The 13,486-nt window shown below is 41.7% G+C and overlaps 1 protein-coding gene and 1 pseudogene across 5 annotated transcripts in view; both read right to left on the minus strand.

The window, feature by feature from the left end:
* Positions 1-13,486, minus strand: part of FMN1 (formin 1) — a 430,759-nt gene that overhangs the window by 58,522 nt on the left and 358,751 nt on the right. The window lies entirely within an intron of this gene.
* On the minus strand, positions 12,340-12,852 carry LOC134808504 (microtubule-associated proteins 1A/1B light chain 3 beta 2-like; annotated as a pseudogene).

A 13,486-nucleotide genomic window follows, 5' to 3' on the forward strand; every position in this document is an offset into this window, starting at 1 on the left:
CTTAAATATATTCAGGCTCCAAGGCTCGCTCTCTAGACTCTTTTCTATCTTTTAAGAGACAAGGTCTCACTCTGTCACCTAGGCTGGAGCACAGTGGTGCAATCAAGGCTCCCTGGAGCCTCCAATTCCTAGGCTCAAGTGATCCTCCCACCTCAGCCTCCTGAGTAGCTGGGACTACAGGTGTGAGCCACCGTGCCCCAGCCCTCTGTTTTATAATTAGCTATAAATTCAGCTACTCTCGTTCTGCCGATGAATCTCAAATCTCTATCATCAACTCCAAACTACATTCTCAACATCAGATTTGCATTTTCCCTGCTCTGCTGAACATCCTGACATGAATAGCTGTCCAGGAATTCCAATTATTCCCTGAGTTGTCTACCATAACACAAATTTGTTCCTTTCCTTGTCTGAGTCACCTCAGTAAATAGCATCGACATTCACTAAGATGATCAAAACCTGGGATTTGGCTCCTCCTTTTGTACAACTCCTATGTTTAAATCCAATTCCTGTCTTTTCTACTTCAAAAACATAGTCTTGAATTCATCCATACTTTTCCATCTCAATTTCCACCAGCCTGGTCCAAGATGCTCATTTTTCACCTGAGCTACTTCAATAACTTCCTTATCTACTTTTGCCTCTGTGCATTTATTTGTCTACACAGCAACCAGAATAATCTTTTAAAACATGAATGTAGTCAGGTTACTTTCATTTTACAAATTCTTTTAAGGCTTCCTGTAGAATAAAATCCAAATTCCGTCTCATGATCTTCAGGGCCCTGCCTAGGTGGTCTGCCCTAGTTCCAGTTGTATTCGCCCATCTTAATCTCTCAGTATGCCAAGCTCTCAGCTGCCTCAGGGCTGCCAATCATGGTGTTCTTTCTGCGTACGATGTGTTTTTCTTCTATGCTTCCTATAACTGGCTCCTTCCCAGACTTAAATGTCATCACTGTTCTACTCTCCCTACTCTTTTAAAGTAGGTTTCTTAATACCAGCCCTCTTCAGCCAAACCTAAACTTTCCACAATTTGTAATTATATAATGGGTTACTTATTTGCTCTTTTGTCTCTTGCGCTTGCTAATTGTAAGTTTATCTGTCCTGTTCGTGACTATATAAACTATGCCTGGCACAGTACCTGACACACTGCAGACTCTCAAAAATGGGCTGAAGAAATTTTCTCTATTATCCTTTTCATTGCCATTCCCCTATTATACAGTTGTCTGTTTAGGATTGGCTCTCCTGACTACGGTGTGAGATCTTTAAGCCAGGAGACCGTCTCTTGTCTTTGCTCGGCACAATATCTGACACACTGTGGGCCTATTCATAAAGAATGAATGGTTAAGATTAGGTACTCAGTAACCTTTTCCCCAAATTGTATTAGACCTGACATATAAAATCAGTGTGGGAGATGTTTAGAATAAGTAGTTTTGAGAGGTCAAACAACAATGACACTGGTAGTAATAACAGCACATTTTGGATAAGGTCTGTTTGGATAACAAAACTCGAATGATGGAAATAGTAGTTAGAAATCACTCAAAGTGAGACTCAAGGGAGCTGACCCTCCCTCTGGATGTCAAAATCTATCACTGACTTAGCAGTGGGGTCCCTAGAGTGTTTCTCAGAATAGCGCTTCCCACACATGTCAAGAGGGCCTAATGGCTGCTTCTTTCACAAGGGTGGTGGGGAGACACGTGAGGTCAAGTGTCCCACAGCCCATAGAGAAGCAGCTCTCCAAGGAGAGTGGAAGACTCCCCAGGGCCCTGCTTAGCGCAGCCTGAGAGGCTACAGGCCAACAGTGAAGGTGTTGAAAGACACTGAGATCGAATTCCCTGGGGGAAAAACGCTGCCCTGAGATTTAAGGAGAAAGAGGAAACAAGCCAAAAGGGTATGCTCAGAAACTGATGGAAAGGGCTAATGTCATCAGATCAAACCAAAGGAAATTAAAGGAAGATTTAGTGAAAAGAGGGCAAAAACAGAATCAAAGGATCCCAGGGAAGCGCAGACCAATTTAATGAGAAACCAGGAAAGTAGTGAGAACAACAAGGGAGTCTCTCTTCATCTATGTTTAATCCAGACTTCTTGCCATTTAATGCTAATGCTTTGCTCCATTCTTAAGTCATACTCACCTAGGAGTTTGCTTTGGAGTTTGTATGTAGGAACGAAGAGAGACCCACCTTCTATTAGAACACTACATGATCCTACACTATCATTACAATATTCCAGGCGGCTTCCAGATAGCATCTTAGCTGTGGAAATGCTATTCTCTTATGTCCTTCCCAGTTTTCCTAGTGCTGGCTCTTTCCAAAGCTACTCATTCTTATCTCCTTCAACTACTTTCTAGATAAACAAGCTGAGAAAACACACACATTTGCCTACAACTGATGCATTCATCATGTTCTGAAACTAAGTAGAACTACAAGAGAATCAGAGGAGGGGATTCAGGGATGGCATGTCCTCAGGCCTGTTGCCACATCTCCATTAGGCTCTGAATATGCGTTTATTTTTATAGCTCCCTTTCATGAACAGATTGTGTGAGACAGAAGTCTTATTTCCAAGTTTCACTTTACTGAGTGGCCTCCAGTCACTCTTTCCAAGAAGAAAGATGGAAAATTATGGTCCAAGCAGCTTTACCGTCCATCTAGGAACCAAGGAGAATGCTGGACCTCAGCCACTCCCCAGCTTAAACTGTCATTTATGAGCAACAAAATGATTGTCTTTGGGTCTCGGCAGCATTATCTTGAGCAGAGTTTGTGGCGCTAAGGCCCAGCTAATCACATTTGTCTAATTTTACATTCCCATCACTTTCACAAATGGATTATTACCTACTATTGACTTAAATAAAACAAAGAATGATCAAGGAATCTTGTCGTTCTAGATGAAAATCATAACATATAAGAAAATAGCATTAGTTTTCATGTTTGTACCACTTTCTAACAAAAGAGTTATAATCATTTCACATTATTGTCTTGTTCATCTTTTTAACGACCCAATGAAGAAAGGACATACAGGCCGGACGCGGTGGCTCATGCCTGTAATCCCAGCACTCTGGGAGGCCGAGACAGGTGGATCATCAGGTCAGGAGATCGAGACCATCCTGGCTAACATCCGTCGCTACTAAAAATACAAAAACAAATTAGCCTGGCATGGTGGAGGGCACCTGTAGTCCCAGCTACTCGGGAGGCTGAGGCAGGAGAACGGCGTGAGTCCAGGAGGTGGAGCTTGCAGTGAGCGGAGATGGCGCCACTGCACTCCAGCCTGGGTGACAGAGCAAGACTCCGTCTCAAGAAAAAAAAAAAAAAGGACATACAGATTGCTGGCTCTCCTTTATAGCAGAGGTCCAGAATGATGTGACTAACTTAAGAACAGGAAGTGAAAGAGGTATGGATACAGAAAAACATGGTTTATTCACACAACTGAATAATGTATAGTGGTTAAAAGGAATCAGACCCAGGCCGGGTGTGGTGGCTCATGCCTGTAATCCCAGCACTTTGGAAGGCCAAGGCAGGCGGACCACTTGAGGTTGGGAGTTTGAAACCAGCCTGACCAACATGGTGAAATACAAAAATTAGCTGACATGGTAGCAGGTACCTGTAATCCCAGCTACGTGGGAGGCTGAAGCAGGAGAATCGTTTGAACTCAGGAGGCGGAGGTTGCAGTGAGCCCAGATTGCACCACTGCACTCCAGCCTGGGCAACAGAGCGAGACTCTGTCTCAAAAAGAGACAAAGTAATTAGATCCATATGTATCAACATGAATAGATATTAAAAATTAGGATGCAGAATGGTAAGCCCAATATAGTTCATCCTTTCTGTAGTGCAGAATGTCAGAATTTCTTCTTAATTTGGTAAATTTTGATTACTCCAAGTCGTACAAAGGGAAATTCCATTTTCCAAATTAATGGAGCTAATTGAAATGTGATTTTGTAATTCTTTATCATTTAGCATGTTTTTTTTTTTCTCACTGGGTTTTTGTAACAGTGAATAGACTCTAGCTTGGCTGTAAGAGCTAACAATTTGGATAATAGTACTGCTTTGCATCTACTGCACTCTGCAGAGGATGATTCAAAAAAGAGGCTACTCATCTCCCCTGAGGATGAAAGATAAACATTTGCGGTTAAAATATTGTCACGACTCAGACAAAAGAAGGGATTTAGCCCTACCACTTGGCTCATGTTCCCTCTTAACCAAATCATATTTTTTTAGTAACCTAATAAAATTACTGGGAATAGAAAGCATACATTCCGACTACTAGAAATATTGATACAACAAAGGAACACGTTAGTAGTTTCAACGTCTTTTACTTAAGGATTTCAGAATTCCTCCCAGTGAACAGGGAGATAGGTAGGTAAAATATAATATTTCCTGGTAGATGACCTAAAGCAAAACTCTTTATCTGCTGGCACCTATGTACATTTGCTACACATCGAATGTTTTGTCATCCCCGAGAGGAAAGACACTGGTGGATGGCAAGAATGTCAATATTTGCTTACTTGGAGCAAGAGGCAGGTCATTTGGTCACAGACTCAAAATGCAATGTGTAAGAACTCAGAAACTGGATAGCAAAACTCCAGCCCAAATGATGCAAAATTTCCTTCTCTGCTTTCTCAAGGTCTACTCTAGTTAATATTGATGTAACTAGACAAATACCCAATAACAAAAATTTGCCACGCAATATATAATCTAAGATGGCACAACAGTTTATGAGACCAAGCTATTCTTCCTACTAAGTTAAAAACATGCGCTCCGGCGAAAGTTCTGTCAACCTTACAGCTCTTTAAATGCACGCAACCAGGAGGACTAGACAAGCCATCTTCTGCTTCCAGCTGCTAGTGTTTCTAGCTGGTGAATAACACAGGCCCCCAGGAGAGGGGGGTGAAAGATAGTTTTCAAAGATTGAAAAATTTCCTCCAACTTACATTAAAATTAATATTAAGGGCTCTATATGTGGCTGCTGGAGTAGAACGGTGGGAATCAAATCAAGAGCCCGTGCCTTCCTTTGAGGCCAGTTTCCTAAAATTGGTTCTCTGTGCCTATATTGCATGAGCTGAAAGCATATGGATGCAATCACATTCCAAGATACCTTATTTGGTGTTGGTATGGACTGGGCATATTGTCTCAGCTTACAAAAGCAATAAGGATTCTCTGACTCCTGCCAATCCATGTAAATCACTCTTTTACCTGTTTAAAGGGTAAGATTCGTGAGTGAGGAAAATAGTTACAACTATTTTGTTACCAGCATATATAACCATGTTCTATATCTAGATAGAACTCTCCAAGGTGTGAGACCTCAGTAGTGGGAAGGGAGACAAGATTTAGACAAATACCCACACAGAAATGAGGGGGGACACATTTCTCCCATGTGGCAGAGTTAGGAGGTACTGAATCCAAATTTTGTCCTTATGTAGAGACCTTATGCTGGTTGAGAAAGCAAAATAACTAAATAAGGATTACTTGTATCTGCAACTCATTTTAATGTCTTCTTTATTTTTAAAAGCAAATGGACTAGTGAAGGGAAATTCACTTCTCTGAATACAGGATCATCCCACATTGAGGCTATCCAAAATTTGGGGGATCTGGAAGGCCAAAGACCAAAAATAAAGTAAAGTAAAAAAAAAAAGTAAATGAAGTTATTGGATATGAAATAACAAATGACAGGAGATTAAAATCTTCTAATGCTTGTGTCTGGCCATATAACTGAGTGCCACTGACCATTAGATAAGGACAGATTTTTAAAAATAATCACCCCTATTGTCGATAGTCACTCCTGACTCACTGTCTTCTATTCTTCATTAGTTTGATTGTTTTTCCCTCCAGATCACATTTTTGGAGTTGTTCTTTTGGTGAGATAGTGGTTGAAATAGTTTAATTTTCCTTTTTGACTCCTGTTTTCACCTCTAGATGAATTCGCTTTTACGAAGAAATTCCATTCCATTTATGATCTAAATGAGGAGGAACTCCTTTCAATTCTTCCTTTTTTTGGACAGCTTCAACCTGTATTTCACTGGGTACCACTGCACGGTAAGTAAAGAGGATACTATAAATAAAGTGAGTGAAATAGACATCTTCCCTCTCGTATCAGCTAAGTAATTTCTCAAATATTTAAAAATTGAGAGAAGTGCCACAGAGGTAACAGAAAGAGGGGCAGTTATATTATTAAGAGTAGAAACCTAATTTTCCCAGGAGTATGTGTAAGAAAAGCCCTCCCTGTCTGAGGAGACGTCGTCATATGAACTCACATATGAAGAAAGGTGGAGATCAATTAGGGGTAGGAGCAGCGAGGGCCCTGGGGAGTGTTCAAGTAGTGCGAATGACATCTAAAGACGGGATGAAATGTAACCTTTCAGATCGGGAGGGCAGGATCCAAGCCACCAAGAAGTCTAGTGGTTCGTATCCTCCGAACACCCCTCACCACTATAATCTCCCGCCACTTACTCAACCACTCTAGTCCAAGGCACCAAACCCCCATGCTGGATTCTTAACCTGTCCTGATTGAGGCCCTCCTTTAAGTCACATAGATCCAGCCCATCTGAGTTCAATTTCCTCCTTTGTAAAATGGAGATAATAATAGTGCTTTCCTCAAGGGTTGTTTTTTCAATGAGAAATGAGATATTACTTAGTATCAAACTTGGCTGAGAGTATTAAATAAATGTTAGCTAATATTATTTTTACTTTTTTTTTTTTTGAGACAGGGTTTCGCTGTGTCACCCAGGCTGGAGTGCAGTGGTGTGATCTCGGCTACTGCAACCTCCACCTCCTGGATTCAAGTGATTCTCCTGCTTCAGCCTCCCGAGTAGCTGGGAATACAGGCACCCGGCTAATACCGTTGCTAATAATATAACGCACATATCATGGAAGCTTGGGAAGTTTTTATAAAACAGGTGGGGCTTGATGGCAGTTTTGAAGGGTATTTGTTGCTTGCCTAGAACACGGGAAGTGGAGCTGGCAGTCCAAGCTCAAGGAGCCCCAGGAGCCAGGGCTTTGCAGAGGCTGCAGGGGAGGAAAGTGTGTGTGGAGTGGGGAGGTTGGTATTGCATAGGTCCAGGGAGGCAATCATGAGACTCCCTAGACCACAGGAAAAATCTTTTGTGGGAATAGTAAGCTTGGACAAGTAGACTAGAGACTATGAAGATAATCTCTCAGAGACTGACACAAATAATCCACTCATGCAAATAATCTCAAAGAATGCAGCCTTTTTTTTTTTTTTCTAACTTCTGATTCTTAAGGATGAAGAATGTGGGTGGGGATGCCTGTTCCCGGTGTCAGTAAGTAAAATCTTTTGGTGGGGAAGTATTTTGAATATTTGCAAAGAAAGTTCAATGCTCTCTAAAGTGGAGGTAGAAACTGGCACCAGGGATTTCTGTGTACCTGCCTAGAAATACAGGGCTTTAATCTACAGCCAATGTGAACTTTTGTAACTCTTTAAAACATCATCATTTCCGAGGGACTTCAGACTCTGTTCTGTAGGTCAGCACCAGACCAACAATATAGAGTTCCTGTGATCACTTATGATTTGAAACACAAACTCAGGCTTTGAATGTTTTAAAAGCACCCGTATAACTATGGGTTGTTTAAAAATAGCTATACCCCAAAGAGTTTATTTCCAACATCTGACATGAATGCATTTTGCAGCGATTTGTTATGCAAATAATGGTAGCAGAGAAGACATATGAAAAAACATTGACCCTTCTCAAAGCCCAATGGATTTAATGCTTTTGTTAATTCTGAATTCCAAGTCTAGGGGTTGTCTGTTTGTGGTGTATAAAATAAAATACTATATGCCTGCCTCAACTTTTCTTTTGATGAAGCTGTAATTTGCAAACGAGCTATTGTTCCTCTATGGCTTCCCTAATTTTTCTTCACAGACAACGGTGCTTCAGTGTGGAGAGGGGTTTCAGTGTATTGGCTGTTGAGATGATGCTGTGAGTATTTTCAAGGCAGAGGGGGCTGGGCATGGTGGCTCACGCCTGTAATCCCAGCACTTTGGGAGGCCGAGGCGGGCAGATCATGAAGTCAGGAGATCAAGATCATCTTGGCCAACATGCCGAAACCCCGTCTCTACTAAAATACAAAAAATTAGCCAGACATGGTGGTGAGTGCCTGTAATCCCAGCTACTTGGGAGACTGAGGCAGGGGAATCGCTTGAACCCGGGAGATGGAGGTTGCAGTGAGCTGAGATCGCGCCACTGCACTCCAGCCAGCAGAAGGAAGAGCTTTTTGAGATGGAGACTCAGGTAGTGCTTGGAATTGCCGATAATCCAAGGCCTGATGATACGGGGGTTATTTGCTGAAGCTTCTATTTCAACTCTCCTTTATGACCCCGGGTTACCTAAATATGTTGCTTTCTAATGTTGTTTTGTGAGAGGTAGGAAGTAGGGTAGACATCATCAGTCTTAGATTTGTCAATGGGAGAAAACCAAGGGACAGACTTTTTGCCGCCATTTTGTCCTTCTAAAGTGTTAGCTCCTTTTTCCCACTTTACAACTCCTCCTCTCTCCCCTCCTCCTCTGCTCTGCTCTTCTCCACCGCCACCACTGCCAGCAGCTGTTTATTAAATGCCCACTGCATGCTAGCTTTCTAATTTCTTCTCGTCTCTAATGGTCATATTTTAGGATGTCATTCCTCTACTGACTGCTACCACTTCTAGAGTAATCCTAACCTGTAATTCTTTTCTTAGAGGATAAGTAGAAAATACATAATGGGAGGTGGGGGGAAATGGTTTTGATCTTCAATTAGTGTAACTGATAGGGAGGAAAGGGCTTGGGTTAAGGGAATGTCTTATGAAGCAGCAGCTGTTTTATAAGGGACTCATCTGGAGAAGTGGGGTGTATCCTCTACTGATAAGGGAGAAGACCCACAGAAACCCAACTAGCATCAAAACAGCCCCAGCATCCAAGCACAGAGGAAGTGAGCCTTCTGACCCCCACGATCTAATAAGCCCCAATATTAGTCCATACAGGAGATGAGCAACATCCCAGGGAGCAGTCAGTCACTCAAGTCCCCGGCCCAAAAGTGTAATGGACTTTGTTTTATGGTTTAATGGACATTTAGCTGAGTTAAAAGGGTTAACAAGTCTGAACACTTCTCTGAAACCTGATGAGATATCCAAGCATCTTTTTTCTGAAGGTCTCCATTGAAAATACCACTTATGAGTAACTTCTGTAAAGAAAACCCATATGAAAATACCAGAGATGAACCAGCTGCTTTTCTCCCCTTGAACTCTTAGCAAATGATCTAAGGGCTTAAACACATTAAAGGCCACAATTTCAACTTCTGGAATCAATAGGGCAAAGGAATGTGGGCATATTCATTTAAATATGAATTTGCTGACTCCATTCTTACTCTCTTGGGTTCCTCCATAAGCCCAGACCTTACACTAAAAGGCAGCTACTTCTCACACTGCAGCAGGATTTTGAGAACCATCGCCCTTTGTCATCTTCACCCTGACCCTTCTCATCTTTTTTTCTGATTCTCAGAACCTCCTGGCATTTATTTCCAATTCAGTTCTGTTTCCTTTCACCAACTCGGGTTAGTTGAGGCTGGACCCTAGCATGCCTGTTTTGTCATACTCTGATGAAAAGCAAATTAAATTCTTGGATGGTAAACTCTTTTCTTAAACTTCTGCCTGGTTCTTCAGAAAAAAATTAAAAATTATATTTCTGTTAATATCAACCAAAATATTGAATCCATCTCAGGATCCTACATCCCTTGACCAACAAGCTGATAAAGCTGCCTAACTCATCTTAGTCAACCTCTTCCTCTCACATGGTGTGTGGAACAGAACTTGGTCTCCCTTGGGCTTCAGTAGTAGCAAATTGAGGAAGTAAGACCTTAATTACATATAAACATGTTTCCACCCTACGTTAGCTCTGTTCCCTTGCCCTTTCACATTTCAAGCTGCCTCAAGGAGGAAAAAATCAGACAGATAAAACACAAACAAAAGACAGAAAACAGGAGCTCAAGGGCTAAATCAAGACTATTAATAGTTCCTCCAAACAAAGAAACCGACTGCCATCATCCAAGCTCTGTTCATCTAATTCTTCCTTTCTCCAAATGTGGCTGAAACTCATCTCCCTTTTAGCCCTCTCTTACTCCCACCGTTATTATTTTCAGCAATTTTTCCCTAAGACAAGGCAGCAGCATCAAGAAGTGAGAAAATAAAGGTAATCTAGGTAGTACCTTTCTTTGAACAAATAGTTTTCCATCTTTTTCTTATTTCCACTGATCTTGAAAACAGAATCACTGTTTAAAGGGGAGAAGCCCTAGTTCCCTCTGATCACCTTGGTTAATTTTAGAATGGGTGCTTCATACTCACCACACAGAGAAATCTATGGCTTTTATTCAGGTGAACCCTTCGAAATGATAACATTATGACACCAAAAGCTTTTAAAAGTCTTGCTGTTCTGAAACTGCCATTGCAGTTTGGCTTTGTGGCTTTGGATACTCTCAGAGGGAAGGCATCACCTTTGTTAGAGTTTGTGAATTTAAATTAGTTTGGGTTTGTTTGGAAGCAGAGCAACATCAGAAAATCCAGTCCCTTTCTTCCTAAAAGCACAAGGCTGCTAGTGAGCAGGCCCATGAGGAAGAGCTGGAGGAGAGGGCAGGACACAGGGATGTCACCCAGCCTAGCTGGGATACGTGTCAGGCCTGACCACGTAATCACAGATACTCATGAACAAGGGAAAGCAGACTATTCAGATACAATGAAAACTGATTTTAAATAAGAGGCATCCCTTATTTTATTATTTTTTCTAAATCGTGGCTCTAAAAAAATAAACTTAGAATTATTTTCCTCTTCCAACGTGAAATATCTTTTTCTTTCTGGCTTAGACCACCAACCAGGTTTCTGCTGCCGGAAGCCGGGAAAATACTGGATATTCTTTGAGGAAGCCTGATCAGATGCCCTATTATCCCAATTTCCAAACCAAAGATGCTTGGAGATGAAGACACATTTTTTTGGTGTGTGTTCTAAGTTGCAACCTCAAAAACTTGGCAGTTTTCTCACCATGGACTGTGATTTCCATGATGTGATGGTTTGGAATGGTTTGTTTTCAAATAGATGTTATGGGTGATTCCAAGGGAATTCTATTTCAATCCCCCTGAGTTGACAACCTTTCCTTCTTAAGTGTAACTTTGGTGTTCAGATAACCTTGGGACACAGACAAGGAAGATTCCCAGTGGTAAATGTCTGTGTGGTACAAAATGGGAAGGCAGAAAGTGAAGCTTGTAAAGTCATGAAAATAAGAAAGAAAGAGCTTTTCATGCATTATCTTTCACACTGTTCTTCTTTTTCTGTTTTTATTTTATTATTATTATTTTTTTGAGACAGGTTCTCACTCTGTTACCCAGGCCGGAGTGCAGTGGCATGATCATGGCTCGCTGCAGCCTCAATCTTCTGGGCTCAAGTGTTCCTCCCACCTCAGCCTCTCTGTACATGGGACTACAGATGCATGCTATCATGGCCCAGCCAGTTTTTAAAATTTTTTGTAGGATGTGGCCTCCCTATGTTGCCCAGGCTCGTCTTGAACTCCTGGCCTCAGGTGATCCTCCCACTTTAGCCTCCCAAAGTCCTGAGATTACAGGTGTGAGCCACTGCTCACAGCTGGGATTACAAGGCTGCTCACTAGCAGCCTTGTGCTTTTAGGAAGAAAGGGACTAGATTTCTGATGTAGCTCTGCTTCCAAACAAACCCAAACTCATTCAAATTCACAAACTCTAAAAGGTGATGCCTTCCCTCTGAGAGTGTCCAAAGTCACAAAGCCAACTGCATGGCGGTTTGGGAATGGCAAAACTTTTAAAAGCTTTTGGTATCATAATTTACTTTTATTTAGGAGGATAGTATAGTTCACATTTTCTCCTTTTTCACAGGTTCTATTTAGTGTCATTTATAGTAGCAGTAATTCATATTCTAACTTAGCTTTACCTCAGCAACTCTTTCTCCCCTTACTTTTAGTCTCAGTACTACAAATGCCTGCATGTTTTCTCCCCAGAACCGAGGCCTTCATATTTTTCTCCCTAAGCTGTATATGTCTTACAAACTTGTAAAATGAATGTAAATGAATGTAAAACTTTCCCCTTGTTTGGTGAAGAACAAGAGGATACACCCATTGCTTGAGCATACATCTCCCTCAGTCTCTCTCTCTTTTTTTTTTAGAATGCAAAGTATTTTCTTTTTAAACTTTTAAAATCTGAAAACAAGCTAGCCTATGTTAAATAACATAGTTTCCAAAGCTGAATGTGCTCACTTGGAGCCCAGTTTTCTGCTTCAAATACAAACACAACTTCCTGACACTCCTAGGTGGGAACACTACTGTTTGACGATCTGTGATTAGATGAACTGATCGATCTCAGTGGGTAACATCTCTTTATTTTTTCCTTGGTAAGGGTTTAAAAATTCTAAAATAGATGCATTTTTTTTTTCAGTTTTACACTGACAATTTCATTCCAATTGTCTCCTGGGAGACACAGACCATGTACAGGAATCCATCTTCATCCTTCTCACTCTGCTACAATGCTGTGTCTGTCTGTTCACCACCAGGAGGAAGGCTTGATTAGCACTGAGCTGGAAGCACCTTCTAATGATCTTGATGAGCTCACTCAGGTTGATGTGGTCCAGTACAAGGAACATTGCTTTATCCAGGACGGGAAGCTGCTTCTCAGCCTTGTATCGTTCTGTTACCACCAAGATTTTGGGTGGATGCTGCTCTCGGAGAAGTCAAACTTCTACTCTTTGTTCAAAGGTGTGGTGTGGCCTGAAGGTCTTCTCTGATGTCATGGTGCAGGGATCTGGGTGGTGGTGGCGACACAAGGGTTCTGGCGGCTCCTGGGGGTGGCGGTGGCAGTGAATCTAACTCTGGCGACAGTGACTTCTCTTGTCTCCCTCAGTCTCTTTATTATATGCTTGATCCATCAGAAAGTCTCAAGGTTCTATGCACCTCAGCAACCCCAGTGATAAGGCAAGGGGTTCATGGACTGAGTCCTGAAGCCCTCTTGTGTTTAGGTATTGGGAAGATGAAGAACCAGCTTAGGAGATTGAGGAATGCCCATGAAGTAGAGAGAAGACAAAAGAGGGTTAGGGCCTAAAGCAAGAAGGAGTTTTCAATCCATCATTTGATCAGCTATATCTAATGCTCCTGAAAGGTGGAGTAAGATTTTGCATCAGATATATAGGGTCTTTTAGACTGGAATAGTGTCTGATTCTTCTTTTTTTCCTCAGAGTCTCACATGTAGTAGATAACTTATAAATGCTGAATGAACAACTGAAAAATAATAGTAGTGATTGGTCACAGAGAATGGGATGTGCTCTCTGTTAATTCCTTGCCCATCAACAGATGCCCATCCTAGGGCAAAATGGGAGAAAGACTATCATTTCCACAGTCCTCATGCTGAATGGATCCCAAGTGCTATTGCCTCATTTATGTAGCATGATCCAGAGACACTTCCAGTCTGAAGAACTTCAAAGGTTTTAGGAGGCTGAGGTGGAGGGCTCGGGGA

Source organism: Pan troglodytes, chromosome 16, assembly GCF_028858775.2.
Source record: "Pan troglodytes isolate AG18354 chromosome 16, NHGRI_mPanTro3-v2.0_pri, whole genome shotgun sequence".
Classification (NCBI taxonomy): domain Eukaryota; kingdom Metazoa; phylum Chordata; class Mammalia; order Primates; family Hominidae; genus Pan; species Pan troglodytes.